The 26,803-nt window shown below is 37.8% G+C and overlaps 1 protein-coding gene and 1 long non-coding RNA gene across 4 annotated transcripts in view; one reads left to right on the forward strand and one right to left on the reverse strand.

Annotated features, from left to right (window-relative positions):
• LOC126375149 (uncharacterized) overlaps window positions 1–26,803 on the reverse strand; it is a 557,945-nt gene that overhangs the window by 290,887 nt on the left and 240,255 nt on the right. The gene's annotated exons all lie outside the window — the stretch shown is intronic.
• On the forward strand, window positions 6,939–9,409 carry LOC126375186 (uncharacterized). The gene is made up of 3 exons (XR_007567540.1): window positions 6,939–7,007; window positions 8,675–8,795; window positions 9,221–9,409. It is a non-coding gene; the product is annotated as an uncharacterized LOC126375186 (long non-coding RNA).

Consider the following 26,803-nt stretch of genomic DNA (forward strand, 5'->3'; position numbering starts at 1 on the left):
ATGAAAAACTGTCAAAATTTAGGAACACTAAACAGTGATGCCGCTTATATATGAGGTTCCAAGTTTTAAGGATTATATTTGAAAGAATTAATCGACTTTAGTGGGTCGATAGCGATAAGCCTTGAGGTAAATCATTGACCGCGAAGACGTCCTGTTTTTAAGGAAAATAATATCAACACAACACGTTATTGCTAAGTCACTCAGAAACGCACGCTCTTTGCCTTAAGGCAAATTCGCATAAATGGCGCACCCTACTCACCTCCATTAGCAAACATAAAGATTCACATGAAACAGATAACCTCGTAGTCACTACGTCTTACTAGGGTAACAACACACTAGCGGAACCACACCCAGACGCTAGGGTGTACGTATCTACCTTATATATTAATTAATACACATTTGCGTTATCTTTGGAGGATACCTAATGACTGCAGGGTGAGCCTCGAGACTAATTCTACACTAGATAGGGTAAGGCTTAAAGGTGAAGTGTGGCATAAGTCGGCGATCACAATACAGGGTGTTAGTAACATCGAAAACTTTGAGGGAAATAAAACCGGCATAGCTGCTGTGTCCCCAGTAATATACCTCAACATTCTCAAAACCTTTTTGTACTTTGCCAAATGAAAATAGAATTATATTTTGGTTTGTCTCAAATTTGCGTTAGGTAACTAGAGGATGGATTTACAATTGTTTGAGAACTTTAATTAAAGCTATACGCACATAGAAACTCAATATTTTGACTTGTCCCTCTATGGAGTGCACATAAGAATGTCGCTTAGTAACTACGTGCTAAGAGTCCCCCCCACCACACAAGCGTCTTTCGAGCGTCGTCGTTGTGTCAGCGTCCGCGCAATGTCGACGCGACGTCAGCGCTGGCCGGCTGCCGAACGCCGAGCGTGCGCGGCGCTGGCGTCGCGTCGCCGCGGCGTCAACGTTGCGCGGACGCTGGCACGGCGACGACGCTCGAAATACCCTAGTGTGGGGTGTCTCTATAATACCCGAGCTAGGTGAATTCCCTTGATATTGTTTTAATAGTATTATAATATCAAAACAGATTATCGAGGCACACGTCATTCACTTATTAGTTACCACGACAAAAACCCACAGCATGAGCATAACATTACATCACGTTTTATTTGTCTATCTTCACAAAAAAAAAACTGACTATATTTACATACATACGAGAATAATAAGAATAGAGAATCAAACAAAGAATAATATTCACATCTATTACCTAATGAAGGTGTCCTAGCTTAAATATTTTGATAATTTTTTTTTAACAAATTGTAGATTTGCCGCATGTAATAAACTACTTGGTCGGACTAATGGGGAGCTCTGCAGACTCTCACCCGGTACAAAATTTAAGAAAATAGGCCTGAGGATGCTTAGTTGGACGCGAACCTCGGCTCAGGGCGTCGTGTGAGCGAATTATATTTGAAATAATTAATCGACCTTATTGGGATGATAGCGATAAGCGCTGAATGAGGGAAAACGGCTACCACGCCAGCGTGGTCGGTAACGGGGTTGATGAACTTTATTATTATAGGTTTTGTTTACTTATTGTAGATTAAATGAAGAACGCCATAATTTTAGTCCATAGAGAGAATTAGAGTTAGAGATTTAGAGAACTACTCAACTGCTATCTATGCTAATATTTAATCATATTTATTAGTATAAATAAGTTCCAGCCAAGTAGTTACTGTCATAATAATATGAGGCAAACAAGTTACAATAAGTCACGACAATAAAAATAGGTATAAATTTTATATTTTAATTTCGATGGATTTATTCAATTGAGTAGTTTCATAGCTCAAAGATAAATTATAAAATTCTGGTTACTAAATAAAGACAGATAGATCTAAAGGTTACAAAAAACGCTTTATTTTTTTTTTATTTAACACATCTATAAAAAAAAAATATAAAAAGAAGTAATAATAAATGCGACATTTTGTCACGTTTTTCTTTGACATCCCAGGTTGCTTTTTTATACCAATTTTGTGTTTGACGTTTATTAAAAAGTAACTGATTTGACTAGTTGGAAACTACCCTATTCCTATTACCTATATCTCATTGGATACACGTGGCCCAAATTCAGCTGAATACGTTTTAACGGCATATAATACAAACAAATCTACGCCAGTTAAGGCGAGTTTTGATATATAATGTATAATTATATTTATTATACTAATTATTAATAATAGCTATAATAATTATTCCATAAATCTGTGGAGATTAAATAAGTAGATGTGTGAACAGATGCTGGGTATTGCCAACCCGTGACTCGCCTACTGGTGGAATTAAACTAATATCTGACGCGATATAATATGGGAGTAGGGTGACCATGCTGCTGCTAATGAAATGGCATGGACCTTATAGACTATGTATGGAGTGATGTTCAGCAATGGACCCAAAAGTCGAAGTGGTCTTTCTGCTCTTTTACAATACAATACAAAATTATTTGTTGCATAATCGCACAAGAATAGAACAGTGCACAAGTAGAACTAAAGACTTACAATAACTGTGGTCCACGAAGCTAACAAAATCAATGCAGTTGTACCAATAAACTCTCCATCACCTGGTGTATTGTCGGTTGCGCAAACACCAAGTATATATGTGGCTACACCAACAAAATGTGTACAGTTAACACACAAACGCTTTCCACCTGCATAAGCAGAGACTATGGAATTCCATTTGATACGATCCTGACGCACTTCTCTTGCTTCATCCACATTTATCAATCGTTTCGTACACGCACGCCGGTTTAGAGTGCATTGTATTTAAACTCATTTTAAGGATTTGAATTTGGTCAATGTACATCCTTCTAGGTCTTTCTCTGCCAGCTCTAGCAATAATCTTCGCTACTGTTATCCTTCATCCAATCTACGGTATCGGTGGAGCAATCATGGTCCTAATGAGATATGGGTCTTAGTCGAAAAGTGTCTTCTGTTTACGATTATAAGGTTATTTGGTACTTGTCCTAGAGCTTCGAAATTTCAAGACAAAACCCCACAGCGCAACAAAACTTGGCGCAAACAGCAACCTATTCTGCAATCACCCCACGATTGACCGTCCCGGTTCTATCCGGATATTCGGAACGTTCCCCCTGTCACTTATCTTCTCGGCTTATCCCGCCTAAACACAAGCTTATGGGGTGCGTACACGACGATATTTCACCAAGGTAATTTGTTATAATATCGCCTCGCGTGAGTCGTAATTTGAGAAGGTGTGAAGCAAAGATCTTCCTACTTTATGTTTGGCTACAAAATTGCTTGTTAATGTTTTAAGAACCTCGAGAAGATTATTAATTTATCATCAATAGATATTTATAAGGGATATTAGTTTATAACTTGAATAATACTATTACTGACTTACTACTTATCAATAATAGACACCTTTTGTAGGTACAAACGTACTACAAACGGCGTCTTTATTATCGCTATTTGTCTTTTGTTTGTAATTTTGTATTTCCTGTGTTTTCTAAAGTAAACTGGAAGTGCATTCATATGAGATAAATTGAGTCCGCCAAAAGATATCAGTACTAATTAACTACTTATAAATTATAACATAACATAAGCACACGACTATATCCCTATTGGGGTAGTTAGAGGTACGAGCTTTCCATAGCAATACGAACTAAGTATGGAGCTTTATGTTAGACCAACGTGATAGGTGGTTATAATTTAAGTATCAGAAAAAATACAGTATGAAAATATCAAAATAGAGAAGTTATCAATGTTGAAAACATTTTACTAACTATGTTTGTTTAAGAAAAATATTATAGAAAAAATAAAAGAGAATTAATAATTATATAGGTAGGAAACGCGAAAAGTATTAATTTTAATTATAAATTCTTATTCGTACAACTAAAACGGATATTATTTTGTTTATTTATTCAACCTGGCGTCTTCCTTCTTTTATTTTGTTTACCTTGGAGAAAAGCAGGTTTTATTTACATAATAATCTAATTAAATCTACCTATGCAAAAAGGAACTAGGTTCTTACACTGGTATATCTTTGATAGGAGCGAGTAGTATGAATATGTAAATTTGTATAAGAATATCTTTTTTATAAACAACGTGCCTTTGAAACAGGAATCTAGGAATGGCATCTGGGACCCTTAGTTTTATCGCTATAGCTTGACTATAACAAACTTCTTGTTCTAATGAAACTGAAAAAAGTATTCAAAAACTGTCAAAACAATGTTTTTTTTTTTATTTACAATCTACTTGAATGGTGTTAAAAGACCTAAGATTTATTTTAAAGTCTACCTGAATGTTACGTAAAGGTTATGATCATGCAAAGGTGCAAAAAGCGGCCAAGTGCGAGTCGGACTCGCCCATGAAGGGTTCCGTAACAGCAAGTAACATAATATAAAAGTTTTTATTTTAGATCGTAGTAACTTTGATGTTTTAACTATGAAAGTAAATTACCGTTTACGATTTATGATGTCTTAAAAAAACTACTTACTAGCTCTGGTTCAAACTATTTTTTGTTGGTAGTTTGCATGCTAATCTACATCATATATATTTTTTAGTTTTATCCTCCTCTTATTTTAGAAGTTACAGGGGGGGGGGGGACACATTTTACCAATTTGGAAGTGTCTCTCGCGCAAACTATTCTGTTTAGAAAAAAATGATATTAGAAACCTCAATACCATTTTGGAAGACCTATCCATAGATACTCCACACGTATGGGTTTGATGAAAAAAATTTTTTTGAGTTTCAGTTCTATGTATGGGGACCCCCAAAATTTATTGTTTTTTTTTTCTATCATTGCGTAAAAATCTTTATGCGGTTCACAGAATACACATATTTATCAAGTTTCAACAGTATAGCTATTATAGTTTCGGAGAAAAATGGCTGTGACATACGGACGGACGGACGGACGGACGGACGGACAGGCGGACGGACAGACATGACGAATCTATAAGGGTTCCTTTTTTGCCATTAGGTTACGGACCCCTAAAAATCTGACAGTAGCTCAACGCAACTGATGTGCAAAATATACACTTTCTAGTGGAAGATTACATTAAAGTAATGAATAGTAATGATGGACTCCATTAAAGGATTATGTAAAAAAATTGGTTGAATGAATGAAAATCACAAATGAAAATTATTATAGTCATTTTCGAGTGCTACATTGCATAATCGCCTTTGCGTTAAAACCACGTGAGCAGTTCTTTGAAAAATTATATTCTTATGTGATATTGACGCCTCATTTGTTAAATTATGACGGGTGGTTTTGAGGTTAGGTGATACCAGATGGACATACATAAATATAGCGGTCAAACAAATTTTTACCTACCCCTCCTTTTTGCTTCAATGCAGTCGGGTAAAATTTGCTTTTTATTTTTAAATATTGTACCTATTCTTGTTTTAACACAGCTGGCGAGGAGCCCCGATACCGACCCCGTCGGCGTTGTCGACGATTTCCCTCAATCAGCGCTTATCGCTATTTACCCACTAGGGTCGATTAATTCTTTCAAATATTTTTCCTCTCAGACGATGCCGTGAGCCGAGCAACTGGGCACCCTCAGGCCTGCTGTCTTAAACATTGTACCGGGTGAGAGCCTTCAGCGCTTCCCATTTGTCCGGCCAAGTAGTTAATGCCATCTGCGGCAAATCTACAATAAGTAACGTCAAAAAAAAGCTGGCGAGGATTGGGTGTACGGTCACGAGTACTTATATGTATACACTTTGATACCATGCCACATTAACTTATTTGACAAATTATACTGTAAGTCTCATTAAATGTCAAATATGTTAGTGCGACAGGGTTCTGAAGTGGATACATGATATTACTCATGACTGTACTATACTGAGGAGCTCGGTGGCGCAGTGGTGAACGCGCTCGGTCTGCGATTGTTGAAGTTAAGCAACTTTCGCAAAGGCAGGTCATAGGATGGGTGACCACAAAAAAAAAAGTTTTCATCTCGAGCTCCTCCGTGCTTCGGAAGGCACGTTAAGCCGTTGGTCCCGGCTGCCATTAGCAGTCGTTAATAACCACCAATCCGCACTGGGCCCGCGTGGAGGTTTAAGGCCCGATCTCCCTATCCATCCATAGGGAAGGCCCGTGCCCCAGCAGTGGGGACGTTAATGGGCTGGTGATGATGATGATGATGATGTACTATACGATACAGGCGTAATGTTATGTTACGTTGTTATGTTATGTCACTTATTCTTAATATGAATAATGTATGTGTGAATATAACCTCCACTAATCCGCACTGGAGCAGCGTGCTGGAGTATGCACCGTACCCCCTTCGGTTGATTGAAAGGAGGCCTGTACGGTCACGAGCATTAATATGTATACACTTTAGTACCATGTCACATTAACTTTTTTGACAAATTGAACTGTAAGTCTCACTAAATGTGAAATATGTTAGTGCGACAGAGTCCTAAAGTGGGTACATTATATTGCTCATGACTGTACCCAGTGAGTCGTATATAAGCCGAGTGTAGTGTGAGTCGTGCGTGATATTAATTATTTCATCATCTCCCTAGCATTATCCCGTTTTTAACAGAGTCCGCTTACTTAACCTGAAATTTTGACAGGTCCGGATTATTACAGAAGCAACTGCCTGTCTGACCTTCCAACTCGCGAAGGGGTAAACCAGCCCAATTCAGGTTAGGTCACATACCCAACCAAGTTGTGGTTAGGTTTTGCGTATATAGGCTATTTACATAAGTTTATGTCATGTCATGAGCAATATCATGTACCCACTTTAGAACCCTGTCGCACTATCATATTTGTCATTTAATGAGACTTACGGTTTAATTTGTCAAAAAAGTTAATGTGACATGGTTTCAAAGTTTATACATATTAGCACTCATGACCGTACATATTTACGATGTGTGACAATAAAGATGGTACATATTATTGTAGTCAAGCTATGCACAGTAGTAATAAACAGCCCATTTTCCTGTTTGAATGCAATATAAAGCCGCTCGCACTCTTTTTGTGTTAGTTAAACTTCTCGAGTGTTGACAACATGCAGCTTACTTTTGGTGAGTAATCTAGTAATCTATTGTTTTTATTCACGCCTTCCTTACCCTGGCACACAAATGGAATATAATTATTATATGTCTACAGCGTTATTGTTAATTGTCAGTAAGTTGTAACTGGACCAACGTCTTAACGTGCCTTCTGAAGCACGGATCTTTAGGAAAATCAGGTGATCAGCGTGTAATGTCCTAACCAAACTAGGGATCACAAAGCGATTTTTGTGATATGTTCCCAACGTGATTCGAACTCAGGGACTCCGGATCGTGAGCCCAACGCTCAACCGCTGGACCACGGAGGCCCTAACTAGCCCTGACACCAGGGTAGATGACGTCGGTCATTAACCTCAACTACAACCCACACGAGAGACGAAGCACATGCACTAAATAATTCCTAAAATACTCGTCCTTTTCATGCTAAACTTTGTGTTATTTACGTCCATGCATGTGTTGACCACATAGCATAGCTGCTCTGTGACAACGACGTTAGAACAAAACTGCATTCTGGGTGCTAAGTTAGTTTGTCTGGCACTAACTTGACGTTGTTGGAGGCAAACTAAAAACGAGTTTGCACTTTGTTTATGTGTTACAAAAGTTTTGGAAATATTATAACATGCTACGAATTTTCTACATAGCTACGTACGAAAAGAAGATACACATAGGGGTAAGGGTGCATAGTATACACATCCACTCCAGCCAGCTATGTTTGAAGTCCTACTTAAAACGGGCGAGCATAACATAAACTGCCTATATACGTCCCACTGCTGGGCACAGGCCTCCCCTCAATCAACCGGAGGGGGTATGGAGCATACTCCACCACGCTGCTCCACTGCGGGTTGGTGGAGGTGTTTTTACGGCTAATAGCCGGGACCAACGGCTTAACGTGCCCTCCGAAGCACGGAATCATCTTACTTTTTCGAACAATCAGGTGATTCAAGCCTGAAAAGTCCTTACCAAACAAAGGACAGTCTCACAAAGTGATTTCGACAATGTCCCCATCGGGAATCGAACCCGGACCTCCAGATCATGAGCCTAACGCTCTAACCACTAGACCACGGAGGCTGTTGAACGGGGGCGAGCATATTGCCGCATAAATCCTTTTAACCACGTGATATCAATTAACTGTGAAAACATGAATTCAATTGAAACTCATAAAGTCGAATCCAAGTGACAAATCAAAGTCACAGTGTTTTTTTTGTGACTAGACAGTCAGCAAGGACATTGCGCAAGCTGATTGATCAGATTGTCTGAAAGTAAGATGATCCGTGCTACGGAGAGTGTGTAAAGTAAAGTGGGCTTGTGCAGTTTATGTATGTATGTATTCGTTATGTAGGCCATCTCAATATAACCCGGACACCAGAGCACACCCTGGACACTTCATACAAAACACCTCGTTTTACACAGACACTACACATTGACGCTATCATACACGCGCATCTGTGTATGTGACGTCTGATGTCAGTACGATTGAAGACTAAAAGTAAGTCCGAGGGGGGGTGAAGTGAACCTAGCTCAGCAGCTGGTGGGGAGCGGAGAATTGCCGTTCTACACTATTCCTTACTCTATGACCAGAGTCCATGAAGTCGGTCGTTGACCCCACAACCGTCAAGACTCATGAGAGAAAAATATTGGTGACTTTTGGGTACTAATAAAAAAACATCATTTTTTTTCAGTATTCACTCTGTTCCTGGCCCTGCTGGGGTCTCTAATCATGGAGGCAAGTGCCTGCATCTGCCCCGCGGTCTACACCCCCGTCTGCGGCACCAATGGGGTCACCTACAGCAATGAGTGCCAGTAAGTACAATATTCTTCTTCTTATCGTGTGGGTTGTGAGGTGGAATACCAACCTCATCAATCCTGGTGTCAGGGTTATTACTGAGCCGCCAAAGGCCCCGACATGGCTCATGTAACGACTACATACTAACTCTAGTAAATAGTAACCGAGAACAACGGCTTAACGTGCCTTCCGAAGCATGGATCATCTTACTTTCGGACAGTCAGGTGGTCAGCCTGTAATGTCCTAACCAAAATAGGGTTCACAAAGTGATTTTTGTGATATGTCCCCACATGTCTCCGCCCCGCACAAATTCGTATAGGGCGTGGACATCACCCCTTCCTTTGGGTCTTAAATAGGTGTAAGCCGCTAAGGTGACTATCCTTCGCCTGTATACAAGTAATACATAGGTACCTACTATGTTATTGTTTATTTCATTTTCCAGAATGAAATGTGCCGGAGCCAAGATGAAACGACGTGGAAAGTGTTAAAGGCTCACTTAAACAGGACTGAACGAAGAACCCTTTACCTTGGTATTTATTTACTTTATTATTATGTCGAATTGGATGATAAGTATTGTATGAGATAAATTATTATTCTTGAATAAAACTTAATTCTTTGTTCAATTATAAAATGTTATTTTAATTTTAATCATTAATTTTTGTCATTACAAACCAAAAATCTCTTCACTTTCTTCGATTTAAATTAAACAGCTCATAAAAATATTTTCTTTGGAATGATGTAACTACGACTGGCATAAAATCGAATATAGGTATTATACTAAAAATTATACTAAACGTCAACACACGAAATTTGTATAAAAAAGCAAACTGAGACGTCATAGAAAAACGTGACAAAATTACGCACTTTTATTACATTTTTCTTTATTAAAATTCATAAATTAGTTGAATTGAAAAAAGAAAACGTTTTTTGTCACCTTTATGTCTGCTTTTATTTAGTAATCAGAATTTCATAATTTATCTTTGACGTAGGAAACTACCCAATTCTATATTTAAAATTCAAAATAAGATTGCGACTCTCACAGTCATGCGCGGTAAGTTAATAACAAAACACTGTCTGCTACACACACCAGCGGGCTTAGCACCGTAAGCACGCGACTCTTTCTCGCCGCGACAGAGAACATCTGTCTCTTTCTGTGCAGTAATGTGAGAGAGTGACGGGTGACGTATGTCGAGGCGAGAAAGAGTCGCGCGCTTACGGTGCTAAGCCCGCTGCTATATAAGACCTATGAATAAATTTGTAATGGCATGGTGTCACATCACTACCTAGTACTATGGCCTTAGCTTGCTGGCAGTGCGTCTTCCTAGCCATGTCTCACGGTTTATTGCCTCATTGCCCCAATCCCGATACTACTGCAAACACTTAACTAAGACGTACACTTGGCTGGGAATTCTCTGTAAACTAAACTATATAAATTATAAGTAACTTCTATTGTATGTGCTGTGTAGATTACCGACCTCATAAACCATCATCTCCCTAACATTATCCTGTTTTTCACAGGGTTCGCTTACCTAATCTAAAGATGTGACAGGTCCGGTTTTTTACAGAAGCGACTGCCTGTCTGACCTTCCAACCCTCGAAGGGAAAATCAGCCCAATACAGGTTAGGTCACATACTTACCTCCGAAAATGCATTAACCATAACCTCATTAACCATAGTGTCAAAAGTATTACTGAGCCTCCAAAGGCCCCTAATATTTTGTAGTAACCGGGTCCAACAGATTATCTTACTTCCCTCAACAATCAGGTGTGCAGCCTGTAATGTCCTAACCAAACTTGGCTTAGGATCTGGGACCTCCAGATCGTGAGTCCAACGCTCAACCACTGGACTATAGAGGCCGTTCATAAAAATATTGAACTTACGCTTACCTAGTCCGTAGCGGCAGCATAAAGAACGTATTACTAGCTATTCGCATATTTGTCTGCGTGAATTGCGGTAAGTTTACTAAAATCGTCTCTGAATAGATTTCTAAGTACATCCCAAGGGTTTCGATTAATACGAAGAATTCAGAACTTTAATATGAGGAGAATTGAAATACAATCCTTATTTGGCTTACGTATTCATGCCCGGTAGTAGTAGCAAACATTTTGAGGAATATTTTGTTCAAAGACAATAGTCAAAGGTGTTCCTGTACCCAAAGTTTGCCTGGAAGAAATTGCTGCATAAGCAATAAGGCTGCTTGTTGTGCCTTTCTGTATCTGTTGACCTTATTTCTTTATCTTGTGTCAATAAAGTATTTTATCTATTTATCTACCCATCATGTTGTGTTCATGATCGCCCGATGTGTACCATATGCTTACCTGCGAACAAAATTTAAAATGTGTTAGTCAAGAAAAGTAGAAAATTCATAGGCCAAGGGACCTAAGGGGCCATTGGCTTAGGGCCTTAGCCAAGTGGCATACCGATTATGTCAATCGACAGTCACAGTAATAAAAATATAATATGGGAGTGACATAAGGTGACATATCAATACCATATTATTATAATATATTTTTATCACTGTCACTGTCGATTGTAATAATCGTTTGCAACTTGGCTAGGGCCCCTAGTATGTGAGACACTTCTAAATAAATTGACAGCCAATAGTTATCAAAACGTCGCGGACGTAAGCTAATTAGAAATAGAATTTTTACGTGGCTTATTGTAGAGGTATATTTACCTCAGATGGCAATAACTATTTGGCCGGCCAAATGGGATTCGCTCAGGGTTCTCACTTGGTACTGAGGTTATAGTTTATCCATACACATGCATTAACGTATTCACTTCTAATTTATTAACATAGTGTTGCTCAAAAATATACGATAAAGATAAAAATATATACGATAAACTTCACATTTCGATGTTATTTTCTTTCAATCACTCGACTCCTTTCAATCAATTTCAATCCGGGTCAAAATTTAGACTACTTACTTACATTTTTTATTTAACCTGGATTGAAATCAATATGATTTTTCAAAATTTTCACTATAAGACGATTATGCAATTTAGCACTCCAAAATCAATATAATATTATTTTTTATTGATTTTCATTCATTTACACACGTATTTTTATAATCCTTTATTGCAGTCTAGACCTGAGGGTGCCCTATAGGTTGACTATTGAGTATATTTGAAAGAGTTACACTCTGTGGTCAGTGGGTCGATAGCTATAAGCGCTGAATGAGGGAAATCGTCGGCCACGATTAGCTTAACTTATTTTACTATGAAAATCTAAGTTGAATGAAAGTATTGAAGTGGAGTGTAGCTAAATCCGAACGAGTTTGCGTTGGCACGAGCCGCGAGTGTTCATAAATCGTCCTGAAGTTGCTCGATTTATGTAATTTATTTTATGAACACCAAGCTATAGCCCCTGGCTTTAAACATTATTTGCTTTTTCTCATAATTTTTTTTATCGAATACAAACGAAAAGATTTACGATATATATCGAGCAAACAAATGTTAAATCGGTTAACAGAGTTATTGCGTTCATTATAAATGTCGTCAAAACTTATAAAAAATACATGGACAATGATATTTTATTATTGTTATTGAGTTTTTGTGATACGTAAATATAACAAATGACACGATCTTCTTGTTCGTGCTAGCCATATGAGTACCCGCAATCTTTCAATTTGAATTTTTACATTTTTCCTCACCTTATGGTTGTCTGGAAGAAATCGCTTTAAGCGACAAGGCCTCCATTTACCATGTACCTAGTTAAGAGTCCTTTTGTAATTATTTCTTTTTATTTTGGGGCAATAAAGTATATTTGTATTTTGTATTTGTATCCTTTAAATTAACCCATCTCACAGGGAACGGAGTAGTACATCACAAGCGTCAACTTTTTGCTAATATATCTGACATTTTTTTCCTACTTAAAAAAAATATGCAGTGTACGATAAAGTTTATTTTACACTTGTCGCTCCAGATTTCTACCTGTTGCGTTCAAAAATGAAGTTAAAAATGTATTTTTAAGTCGGAAACATCCGGACTTAGCAAAACCACACTTTATTTTTATTTATATTAAGTACATTAACTCAATCTGTTGTGAAGTGAATATAAGTATGTGAATAATTGAAGTGAATACCTGTTGTGTATTTGTACCTACTGTAAAGAAACATAGCACCACGCCTGTACCCCTGAAGGGGTAGGCTGTAAATTTCGTATAACTTTTTTTCTGCTGCTGAAAGGAGATTTGGGCATAAGATAATAGTATGTCTGTATGTCTCTATAAAAAACTTAATATACACGGTGTTAGTGACATCGTAACGAAAACTTTGATGGATGATCCAGGCCATAATTCTGAGTTCATATCAAGTAGAATTTTCCGTCAGAAAAGTATGGACCAGAAAATAATTAAAAAAACACTAACATTTTCATGAATTTTCCGACAGGAAAATCCACTTGATATCATCTCAGAATCATAATCTGAATCATCCCCCTCAGTATTTGTTACGATGTCACCAACACCCTATCAACTTGTATAGCGACTTGTATGTACTTGTACAGGTTGTAAGTGACATCGTAACGAATACTGTGGGGGATGATTCAGCTCATTACACTGACTTAATATCAAACGGGGCTTTCCTTCGAAAAGTGTAGATTAATTCTACACTTTTGCTATGGGAAACTCCACTTGATATTAATTCACAATCATGGTCTGAATCATCCGTTACGATTATTCGTTACGATGTCACTAACACCCTGTATAAATATATGAAAAAAGTGTCTTTACACAACTAGTTAGCTGAGTAAGAATATAATAAGAAATACAACACAACTCCACTCTGTACCATTGGGGATTACAACAAATTAAAACTGTAAATAACGTTAATGCAAGTACCTATCAAGTATTACATTCTCTCGCGTAGTTCCATTAGTTTTTACGAAACTATCTCACATTTCACATCCGCTAACGACCTAACGTGTTGTAAAACGTCTCATTTTCCCCAATTCGCAAAATCATTCAAGCACAGTGGGGTTATAAAGTTAAATACACACCGAACGTTCGGATCGCTATAAAATTTTATTCTCAGGGAAATAACGGCTATAAACAGGCACTGTGAAACCGCAATACGATGCACTGGCTTTTGGGACTGACAGCCGCTGCCGCAGCCGCGGTCAGCGTAAGTGTGTCTTTATTTTAAGGAAAATCTTTAACGGAAACTTCATTTATAATGCGTTTATGAGGGAATATTATTGTCTTTTTAACCCCCAACGCAAAAACGACGGGGTGATGTGTATGTGTCTGTCTGTGGCATCGTATGTCCTAAACCGATGATCCGATTTTAATGCGTTTTTTTTTGTTTGAAAGGTATATCAGTCGAGAGTGTTCTTATCTATGTTTAGTGGAAATCGGTTCAGGTCTTCAAGGTCATCAGGTCGTTTATTAACTGTGATAGGAATGTTACAAGCTCATTTTGCTTGCAAGCATATGTGGGATAAGTTGTTTTTTGCTTTTTATAGGGTTTAGCATTTTTAACCTTTTGTCATAATAATTGAGTACTTTTTGTCGGGGATTTTTTTTTTTATTTTTTTTTTATTACGGACTTTTAAATCATATAGTTCGGGAATTCTATAGCATACCTATTTAATTTATCTATACTTAACGGCACTCGAGTAAACATAACATCAACAGCCTATATACTCCCACGCTGGGCACAGCCCTCCCTTCAATCAACCAGAGGGAGTACGGAGCATACTCCACCACGCTGCTCCACTGCGGGTTGATGTAGGTGTTTTTACGGCTAATAGCCGGGACGGAGCACGAACTCATCTAACTTTTTTCAGACCATCAGGTGATTCAATTCTGAAAAGTCCTTACCAAACAAAGGATGGTCTCACAAAGTGATTTCGACAATGTCCCCATCGAGAAACGAATCTGGACTTCAGATCGTGAGCCTGACGCTCTAACCACTAGTCAAATATAGTTGATATTACCGTTCAATGCTTTACCTGACTTTTCAAAGGAACAACGATGTTATTAATTCTTTGCTTACATATTAATTTTTTTCCGGCCAAGTAGTTAATGTCATATGCGCCAAATCAACAACAAGTCACTTAAAAAGAAAACTGTAAATTCCGGTACCGATTTTATGGAGCAATAGGAAGTCTGATGATAAAAAGATGAGAAACATTAATCATGAGCTTAAAAGTCGTGTCATGTAGTACACTCCTCTTGTTTATTGGCATTAGTTATTAGCGCCATCTGCTAGATTTTTTGGTTACTAAATTACATTTTCAAATATTCTTCTTCTAGCTTGTGGGGTGGATTACCAACCCCATCTACCCTGGTGTTAAGGTTATTATTGAGCCGCCATAGGCCCCTGACATGACTCATGTAACGACTACGAACTTACATCCGTAACTAGTAACCGGGACCAACAGCTTAACGCATTTCGCAGCACTGAATTAAATACAGTATTAATTTAAGACACGGATTTCACTAATACAACAGATAATTAGGACTTGCATTTGAAAATTAGGACTTCTCTCGACTCGATGCTGTTTGTAAATGTTTCTTCATTGTTTGAGCATGCATTGGCCATTGAGAAAACACACGGCACTCGATATTTTTTCAATCAATCAATAATTATTTATTGCGCATTATAATTGTCTTAACGTGCTTATAATTTATTGCTTATAATATCTTACTTTTGGACAATCAGGTGATCAGAATGTAATATCCTAATTAAAGTAGGGATCACAAAGTTTCTCTCGTTTTCCCCTTAATTAAAATGTACCACTATAGAATAGAGTGATCATCAATATCAAATTCGTTACGCGTTTATTACCTGAACATTACGTATGTGTCAAAAGATAGGCAGTTAATTTCACATTGTGCTCTGAAATTCACGCACTAAATGCCACTACCAATGAGTTTTAATTGCATTGTAAGTTGTTAATTACGAAATAATTACTTAAAATAGAATTGATTTCTACGTTGACGATTGTTTGGTGAAACATGTCAATAATTTTGGATCTGCCAATCTTAACTTATATTCCTGGAATCAAATCAAATCAAATATATTTTATTGCACAGAATTAAATTTCAACAATCAGACAATTTGAATCATTTCTGGAAATGTCACGTTTACGTCAGGTTATTTTATTTTCAAAATGTCCAATCATTTACTTCATACATGACTGTATTTTTAATCTCTCTCTCTCTCTCTTCTTGGGATTTATTATTCCTATCTTATGGTGGAGTCTGCCTTCTTCGTATTTCTCTTCCACTTCGCTCTATCAGACGTGTCGTTTTAGGAGACATGGCACGAGCTCAGGTCCTTTTTGACCACAGCCTGATAATCACGTGCACAGTGGTGAAGGAAAACATCGCGAGGAAACCCACATTCCCGAAAAATGCATTTTCGAAGGTATGTGACCTAACCTGTATTGGGCTGGTTTTCCCTTCGCGGGTTGGAAGGTTAGACAGGCGGTCGCTTCTGTAAAAAACCGGACCTGTCAAATTTTCAGGTTAGGTAAGCGGACCCTGTGAGAAACGGAATAATGCTAGGTAGATGATGATCTGTTGAATGAAAAACCTATTTTAATATCCGTCACATTTTATGCTAAGATTAAGTATGTATACTCGAGAACACTTACTCACGTAAGTCTATCATAATACATTATCATCATCAAATCCCTACATCCCACCAATCTATGTACCTCACAACCTCACTTAGGTGAGATTGATGGGGTACTCCGTGGGTACTGTAAACACATACAGATGGCAACAAAGCTCTAACCTTCACCTTAACAACCCTATCACATATCAAAATATACCTCTACCGCCAAACTTTAGTTGACTACTGTTCCTCGTGTACAGACATTCGTAATTATCGAACCATGCGAATGTGAACTTTAAAGGGTTGTTTTAAAGTATATATTTTGTGTTGATAGTAGTGTGAAGTATATACAAGTAGGTCTGTTTGCTATCTGAGTGGCTATTGTATGCAGCAACAATGTGTTAGGTAATGTATGTGAAGCTTTGACAAATAGCTTCGGATGTGTATTGTATACTAAAATTGTAATATTCTGCCTGGAATTATGTTATATCACCAACAACACAGTTTTATTTTTAGTTAAACCACAATTTACACATTCTCTTTAATTTGTTCCGTGTATCTCTTCCTGGTCTTCTCCATCCTCTCTTTCCTTCTATCTTCCTTTCCATGATCTTCTATCGTGTGGGTTGTGAGGTGAATTACGAACCTTATCAACCTTGGTGTCAGGGCTATTATTAAGCCGCCAAAGGCCCTCTGACATGGCTCATGTAACGATTACTCACTTATATCAGTAAGTAGTAACCGGGATCTACGGCTTGCACACCTGGATCATAGAATAAAACTGTGATACTCATATGGAAGGCCTCGCACCAATACGGGCTTGGAGCGAGCTTAATTTACCTCAACCTGAGACACGAGATTAGCCTTCTCTTTTATTTCGGTTGGTACTCCAACTCACAACCCGCACGGTAGAAGAAGTATGATCCAAGTCCTTTGAAAAACAAGATAATGCTAATATGATGACCAGCAGTATCTATATAACCTTTTATGTAGTTCAATATCTCTTTAGCGATATATCGTTTGCACGGGGTCCGTTTATCTAACCTGGTGATTTGACAGGCCCGGTTTTTCCCAGAAGCGACTGCCTGACCGAGTTTTCAACGCGCGAAGAAAAAACCAGCCCAACATAACCTTTTATGTAGTTGGTTTAGGGATTGTATCGGTCCTTATCATTCTGCCCGCGAATTATTGCTTATATTCCAAGTATAAGATGTATAACAAACATAATTTGTGTAATTTTCAAGTACGATAGAATCTGAATCGAGACCAGAACTGGAGCAGCAGGACAGTAGACGATAAAATATGGGTCGCAGTGCATCGTTTTATCTCCATCGGGGGTCACGTTGACAGGACATTTCGGGGCCGCAATGTATTGGAACAATAGCGATCCATCAGACGGCAAAGCCGAATGCAGACACATTGTTTATGTCCTCAACGACGATTTAGATAAAAGAGCGTTGCTATGTGACAAGTTAATACCACTATGTGTACATGACTGGGTGGATTGAAATTGTTTGCGTTTTAAAGGGGTTAGAAGGGGATTGAGTACTTTTATATATTGTAGTAAATGTGGAAGGGAGAACAAAAAACATCTATTTTAATAATAATATAATAAATAAACCCCTTTTATTTTCTTAGTTAGTAATACAAAAACATTTAATAATCTCATTTAAATATTCTTTATTTTTGATATTCAGGTAGTCGCTTCCTAAAAAAATCGGACCCGTCAAATCTTCAGGTTAGATTATATAAGCGGACCCTGTGAAAAACGAGATAATGCTAGGCAGATGATGATGATTTAAATATTCTTAAACAGATTTCACGTGTGTCATAAAGTTTGTGGACGAGTGGAGTGCAAAGTTGAAGTATGAACTTTTTGCTCATACTTGTATGGCGCGCGTTTCGCACTCACTGGGCCTCTCCAACCTCTTTATTCTATTACGTGATCATCACCATAAAGCCCACATCATCCCACTGCTGGGTACAGACGATCTTCATTGTGCACCATTCTTTCCAGTGCTGCGCTAACCTCGTCCACAACTTTGACGCTGCTGCAAAGATGATGTCTTTTATGATAAATATTTTTTAATATAAAGCTTTGCTCTAGTTATTGGTACGTAGATGCTTAGGGCATCTTACTCTCAACAATCCTTATCTGTTAAGTGGAACGTGGCTCAAAGTCCAAAATGGTCTAAAGTTATAAATAATGACATCTTGATATATTTAGTTTGTTAATGACATGTCGTAAAATGACTATTTTGCCGTGGTTTTCCTTAATTCATTCCACATAGGTTTACCTATATAACTATCTCAAGGACACTCCAAATTAAGTGATGCTTGAATTTGAATAATGCGGTAAGAAAATGGTGCCGATTTGACAAAGCATTGCGTCTCTTGATTCAAGATGAGATATTCTCAAAGTTAAAGGAATATTCTGCTAAATACGTTTTTTTTTTTCAAAAACGTAAAAGAAATGACTTAGAATTTACCTATCTGTTCTATTGAGGTCGAATGAAAATTTACCATACGTTAGGTCACAACCTCCATAATGCAAATCATAGGAATGTGGGTGTCCTCAGGATGTTTTCCTTCACCGCTGAGCACGTGATAATCATTTATAATCCAAACATGAATTCGAAAATTATTGGTTTAGGTCTTTCTGAGACTCGAATCTCCGACCTCAAAGTGTGAATCAAGCGTTCTACCAACTGAGCTACCACGGCTCTATTTATTAATAGCTGTAGCTAGTTTTTCATATACAGAAACTATTAAATAGATCGTCTAGCTTAGTACAATTTGTGATTATATTTCAATGCGATGCCTTACTACAACAGCTTAAATGCGCGGTTCGAGTTAGAACTGTTAAAGAACCGAAGCCAATGTTGTGACGTTCATTAGAATATTAATTAGTCCGATAGATTCTGTTCTATCTAAAAGTACTTACTATTTAATTTTCAATTTGTCACCATCAAATCAACAAAGAATATTTATCGAAAAGTATTAAACTAGCATAAATTCCATGTGATGGTGATCCCAGCGTCAAGATCCTAAAGATTTAATAACCCCACGAGATTATTGTAACAACATTGTAAACATCTCGAAGAAAGTTTCCGACACTCTGAATAAGTAGGCGCCTCGTTTATAGCCCCTACAAGCGGAAGACTGTAAATCCGGAACAAACAATGAATAAGAAATGAATTACTTTTGGTTTTGATGCCGAAAATATTCTTCAAGTCTTTTGTCATTCCGTTTTTGTAATCCACTGGGATTCTGCTACCTATGTATGTTAGCTATAAAGGAACTTTTCATATAGAATTTTGACTATTTATGTTTCTAAAATTAATTATCGTGCTCATTCTTTATTTAAGTAATATGATTCCGTGCTTCGGAAGGCACGCTAAGCCGTTGGTCCCGGTTGATTAAGGGGAGGCCTGTGCCCAGCAGTGGGACGTGTATAGACCGTTTATGTTTTATGTAAAATTTATGGAACACACGTCAATTATCGGCAAAAATTTAAAAGCCCCTTCCAAAAAAGTATATTGTATATTGGCCAATAACCCGACAGAATTAAGTTGACAGCACACGTCAAACGAGTTGCATATGAGCGAGATGCCAATTTTATTCGCCCGGGTTATTCATTCATTTTAAAATTAACAGTTGTCAATCATCCGTCCCTTTTCTTTTAGGTGGATAAGAAAATGACAGGTATAACTTAAAATAAAATTAGGATGTGTCTGTAGGAATTGGGGTCTATGTTTACGCAAACGGCCATTTAAAGTAAAGCGAACGCGCGGAAGTGAGGTAAATCTATCTCGGCACCGATATGAATCGGTGCGGGGGGAAAAGTGTCCGTTCTATACTTAGTATTATTCTTTATTCTGTTTTAATGAGAGAAAAAAAAACAGACCAAGAGAGTAAAAGGAAAATGTCGGTCTCCACAGCGCCATAAGACGAACAGATACCTAAGAGGTCAAAAACTGGGTGAAACTTCTTGCTATGAATAACAATAAATACTTGTCACGCGCCCAACTTCGGCTATTTATTTCAGTTTATTCTACTTGGCTTCTTCCGTCGACGTGTTTGCGCATAGACAAGCGGTTGAAGAAGCTTTGCTTTTAATATTCCTAATCTAGAAGTATGAACACTTATGTATTCAATTAACTTGATTCGTTAGTTGACTTTACAATTTGGAGTGGGTTGAAATTTCAGTCCAAGTTCAAGGCCTATCCCGTAGGGTTAGAGTAAGCTTCTAAATCCTATTCTAAATTCTATGATAGATAGAGTATTGAGAAAGATGGCTCACCACCTTTCACGTTGGTCTAACAGAAGGCTCTGTGAAGTGTGGGTACCTACTTAGTTTTTGGATTTGAATAAAGTCGTGAAGCTTATGTACGTAAGAGAGTCAGAGGTTATGTAAACCTAGTTATAATTAGAATAAAATTGTAACGTGATAGGGAGTTGTGTGTACTTATTTTGTAGTGGAACGAAACCTTTAAAATGTAATACGCGTAATATAATATGACGAACCTTTCAAAATCGGTCAGCGTTATACATTCCATGCATTTGAGAAGAAAATCATAATTTTTCCCTTTTTCTGTCGGAACAATTTAAATAGTAAAGCAGTAGTAATAAATAAATAAACAAATAGTATACTGTAGTGTAGTGCAGTAGTTTTAGTAGTATGTGTTAGTGTATTAAAATAGTAATACTTAATAGTAATGAAACGAAACATGCGTTTCAGAGGTATGTGTCCTAACCTGTATTGAGCTGCTTTTCCTTTCGCGAATTCGAAGGTCCGCCAGGCAGTCGCTTTTGTAAAAAACAGGACCTGTCAAATCTTCAGTTTAGGTAAGCGGACCCTGTGAAAATGAGATAACGCTAGGGAGATGATTCTTATCCGTTACCTAGCAACATAGCTCTCTTCACGCGCACTATCAGAGTTGTAAGTAATCATAAAAGAAACATTAAGGGATGGCGTGTTCGCATTGGATAACATTTTCCTTTGTATATCGAAACATACGTTTACAAAGTTATATGTATTCGATTTCAGAATCATCTTTTAAGTTTCTTACGTACGTGCGCACACAAGTACGTTAATAGTTTCTAATAACTCGAACATAGTCGATGATTAAATTCAAAAAGTGCCATATTATGTAAAATACCAAAGTTGAATATACTTAACAAAAATATAAGTAGGTACTTACATTAAATATTATAGGGTGTTAGTGATACCGTAACGAATACTAAGGGTCTATATTCAGACCATGATTCTGAGTTGATATCAAGTGGAATTTCCTCTAGCACCTAAAACATTAGGCATGAAACCAGGTCTAAAAATTTTGCCTATAAAATTGACTTAAAGTCTAAGTGTATATTTATTATGAATGTAATTTAAAAAAAAATGATGGCGATCATTATTCGACGCAACAGACTCAGTCGAGGTATTATTTAATGAGCAATTACTCCCATCTTTATCTTGACAACATCTCTAATGATTACGATAAAAAGCTCAATGAAATTTTTTCGGAATTGTCGCAGGAAAAATCTTTCGTTTTTTTCTTTGTTCGTTTCAATTTACATTATTAAAGTTCGGACTCAATTCCACAAGGTTTATTACTTCTCATATTTCTGTTTTTGTCATGGAAAATTCTTTTTGTTTTATTTTTAACATGATTATACATTTGCCTCAGAGGCAATTAGCTACTTGGCCGGACAAATGGGGAGCGCTGAAGACCCTCCATTAATATCTTGTTGAGAATTCCTTCAGTGAATGAAGTGGTAAATCCTTCATCTTGCACTCATGTTCGACTTTTTGTGAACCATATTAAGTGTAGTGCTGAAACAGAATGTCTAGTTGGCTTGTCTAGACGGGATCAGTCTGACATCCTTATAATAACATAACAGAGCAAGGCATCTTCATCCGCAGATGGAATTAACTACTTAGCCGGACAAACGGGGAGCGCTGAAGGCAACGTTTAAGACAACAGGCCTGATTGTGCCCAGTTGAGCGGAAACCCCGGCTCCGGGCGTAGTCTGAGAGGAAAAATATGAAAGAATTAATCGACCCTAGTCGGTCGATAGCGATAAGCGCTGAATGAAGGAAATCGAAGACCACACCGGCGGGATAAGTACCGGAGTCCTGAAGTGTTTGGTGTCGCGAGCTGATTGGCCGCCTCTATGGCTAGAGTAATCGGGTCGTCGGGAGTAAATCGGCAAGTAACGCCAGTGGCACTTGAATTAACGATCGTAGGAGTGCATCAAGTCACGACTTTCTGCTTCTCGAGTGCTCTAGACGGTTGAAAGGACGAGTGTCCCGAATGTCCTGAATGTCGGTCCGTCAGTAAAAGCCTGATGTAATAAAAACCCGCTTCAGTCCCGGAACAATCCTATGTCATTCGTTGCAGACTTTATACATTTAGCTCTGAGATTGTGAAGGGTACTCTTAGCTTAGCTGAAGCTGTTATTTTTACTTTGTAAATAAATACTTTTCTACTTGCAACCGTTAAACAGTTTTAAACCAAAAGTCCGTTTGTTTCCTCAGAGATAACATACGGTCATGACTTTATTCCAATTGGGACAGTCAGAGTTTTATTATTATATTTAATTTGATTTGATTTGCACACAAACAAATCATATAAACATTTTTAAAACATTACATCCGTCATGAGGTGAACTAAGTACCCTCACATCGCTGAGCTTTATGTTAGACCAATGGATAGGCTAGGCGGTAAGCCGTATTGCTGTCTATAATGGTTGTGCCAACTATGTCAGTGAACACCGCACTTAAAATAAATGACTAACTCATTGGTGCAATCTAAGCGTTTATTTTTGTAATATATTTTTTTTTTTACTTTAACTTAAGCATTAAGAGACAACCGAGCCGAACTACTGAAGTTAACTTATCTCTTTCCGAAAACCCTATTTCCTACTAAGTACTTTATGGCAGTCTTTCATTCCATCTATCTATGGCTAATGTATTAATTTTTATCCAAATCGGCTCAGCGGTTCTGGCATGAAAAGGTAATAAAGAGAATCACTTTCACACCTTCTATTATAACTGTAAGGTTCATCTTTTATAAGACTTCGTATCAATGGTGACTGCAAGTTGTCTTCTGTTTGATTGCATGTATGTATAACATAAAGCCCATTCGGAATTTTTAATATAATTTTGGGTTTCCCTACTAAGTTTCTTGTCTTCATTCAGTTTCTTCTTATATTCAACAAAACAATGATTTTCCCACGAGTTAATAAAAACTGGTAACAGTCAGTTTGCCAGATTGTAATTAATTTCGCTAATTAATTATAAAGTTCTGCGAGTGAAGACCAAGTTGCCACAAAATGGTGGATAGAATCTGAGCGCTGTCTTAGTAAACAATAAAGCTGTCTAAAGGAAAGATTATTTTGAAAATGACAGTTACCAGAACAACGATCGCAATAGGACATTGTTTATTTTCAATGTAATTGAATTACAAAGCTATTTTTGTACTTCCATCTGTATGGAAAATGAAAAGTTTATATTTTCGTATCTGGCTAGTCCAAAACTATTACATAACGTAAGCTCACGACTATATCCCAATTGGGGTAGTCAGAGGTACATCCATCGCAAGATCTTCTTCTTATCGTGTGGGTTGTGAGGTGAAACACCAACTTCATCAACCCTGGTGTCAAGGTTAATACTGAGCCGCCAACGGCCCCTGACATGGCTCATGTAACGACTACATAGGTACTTACACTAGTAAGTAGTAACCGGGACCAACGGCTTAACGTGCCTTCCGAAGCACGGATCATCTTAATTTCGGACAGTCAGGTGATCAGCCTGTAATGTCCTAACCAAAGTAGGGATCACAAAGTGATTTTTGTGAAATGTCCCCGGGATTCGAACCCGGGACCTCCGGATCGTGAGCCCAACGCTCAACCACTAGACCACGGACCATAGTGACAAATAAATATGTAATTCTAGTTAATAATATCAATGACAATTCCGGATAAAACCAAAAGTTTGTAACAATTCCACCACATCAATTACAAAACTTTAAAGTTTCAATCAATTTCTTCTATAGCGACCTGAACAAGTCCTTTGTACCTTAAGATTGTCAGAAACATTCTAAAATCCACTTACATCAAGGAGGTTTCAATTCCACCTGGTTTCGAAGTCCTTGGAACACTTTCCAATCGTGGTCAAAGAGCGAAAGTTCGGCTTAGTAAGTTTGTACTGACGGATTGAATAAGGGCTGGTTAGGTTACTCCCCTAGGAGAGAAAGTTCTTCGGTTTGTTGGTAATTAGAGGACGATCCTTACCACGAGCCTCGTGGCTCCGAATACGATAAGATACCGAGTAGATAGGTATCTTTGATAAATGTAAGTAGCCCTATTGGAAGAACGCCTGTATCTCTCTGTAAAGTCGCAGGTTCGAATCCAGCACGGGCCTAAACCTATAATTTTCGAAATCGTTATTCGAATTCATGTTTGGATCATAAATGATTATCACGTGCTCAGCGGTGACGGAAAACATCGTGGAGAAACCCACATACCCGAGATATTCGTTTCGGAGGTACGTGACCTCACCTGTATTGGGCTGGTTTTCCCTTCGCGAGTTGGAAGGTCAGACAGGCAGTCGCTTCTGTAAAAAACCGGACCTGTCAAATTTTCAGGTTAGGTCAGCGGAGCCTGAGAAAGTGGGATAACGCTAGCGAGATGATGATGATGATGACACGTAAGTATTTACATGAATAAGGAAGTTGTTTGTGTGTAATGGGGGGGGGGGGGGGGAGGATTAAAAAAATAAAAGGATATCTAAGGATTAAATGAAAAGTTTGCATTCGATCGAGTTGTTTTGCCTTTATTCTCTTCCACGCGAAAGCTTTAAGGGTTCAAGACCCGAGATTGATTTTGAAAGTTTAGATTAATATCCAAACTTAATTAACAATTCCTGAATGGTAGTACCTCAAATATTAGGCAGGAAACCAGCTCCAAAAATTTTACCTATAAAATTGACTTAAAGTGATACGCAACAAACAGAAATCATCTCCCTAGCATTATCCCGTTTTTCACGGGGTCCGCTTAACTAACCTGAAGTTTTGACAGGTCCGACTGCCTGTCTGACCTTCCAACTCCCGAAGGGTAAACCAGCCTAATACAGGTTAGGTCACATACCTCTGAAAATGCATTTCTCGGGAATATGGGTTCCCTTGCGATGTTTTCCTTCACCGCTGAGCACGTATAATGATTTATGATCCCAACACGAATTCGAAAACAAATTCAAGAATCATTGGTTTAGGCCTGTGCTGGATTCAAACCTGCGAGCTCAAAGTGAGAGGCAAGCGTTCTACGAACTGGGCTACCAAGGCTCTCAACAAACACGAATAGTAGGAATAAATTAAATGCCGACCAACGTCATCCGTTCATTCTTTTCCAACCAGCTTAACCTTCCACGCTATCTAAATAAAACAACAAATAACAACAGCTCAAAAACAAATCAAATAGTAGTTACCCTCATTTCGGAAGTTCTTCGCAAAAAGAGGGATTCGCTGAGGCTAACTGATACGGCAAAAAGATGTATCCTATCGCAACTAGCGGGGGTTTAAGTGAGCAAGAGTTGAGAAATAATACAACTTTTCCGGATACAATCTATAAAAGTAGGGGCAAAGAAATATGGTGATTGGACAGACCCCTACACGTGTTTCCGATAGAGGATATCAAATATATCTTTTTTGTCACAGATAAAATCTGGAATAAAGGTAAAAGAAGGTTTATACGCTATGTGAATTTTTCGTATAAAAATATCGAATCTAAGACATAGAGTCGTAAGTTGAACTTCTTGTCGTGCCTTTCCACTAGAGGTTGGCGATCAGCTCATGGAATCTGTAGTTTCCCTGGCCATACGGAATAGTTCTTCGTCCGTCGCCACGTTCGCCCACTCCTTGTTGTTGTCCAACCATTGGCCTTTCCAAGAGTCTACGACTCAAAATTTTGTCCAACAATATACATACACTAGTTATTTTAAAGCATTTTTTTTTAAATAATGTAATAAGTACCTAATAACTTACCTCGATTCCAATCATGCTAGGTTGCAGATCAATATAAAATAACAATTGTAGCTTTACACTTTTGACTACACATCCGTTGTGAATTTGTGACGTTAAGTTACTCGGTGCCTAATTAAAAAAAAATCTCAAAGATGTTTTGAGAAAATTTTACACAAATTTTAAATTTAAATTTTAAACAGCATCATAATATAATACTACTGAAAATGTAAACAAAATGAAAACTTCTGTGGATATCTGCAACCCAGTCTCTGTAACAAATACTTAAATAACTTGAATGGTAACAACCGTCGCTCATTTCTCCCAAGTTTCATTCGGTTGGATGAAACAAAGGGCTTTCCAAGTGTTTCAGACAATACCTTGCAAATGGAGCAATCCCTTCAAACAGCCTTCTCTGGTGCTACAATGAAGCCATGC

Source organism: Pectinophora gossypiella, chromosome 18 (genome assembly GCF_024362695.1).
Source record: "Pectinophora gossypiella chromosome 18, ilPecGoss1.1, whole genome shotgun sequence".
In the NCBI taxonomy this organism is placed as follows: Eukaryota; Metazoa; Arthropoda; class Insecta; order Lepidoptera; family Gelechiidae; genus Pectinophora; species Pectinophora gossypiella.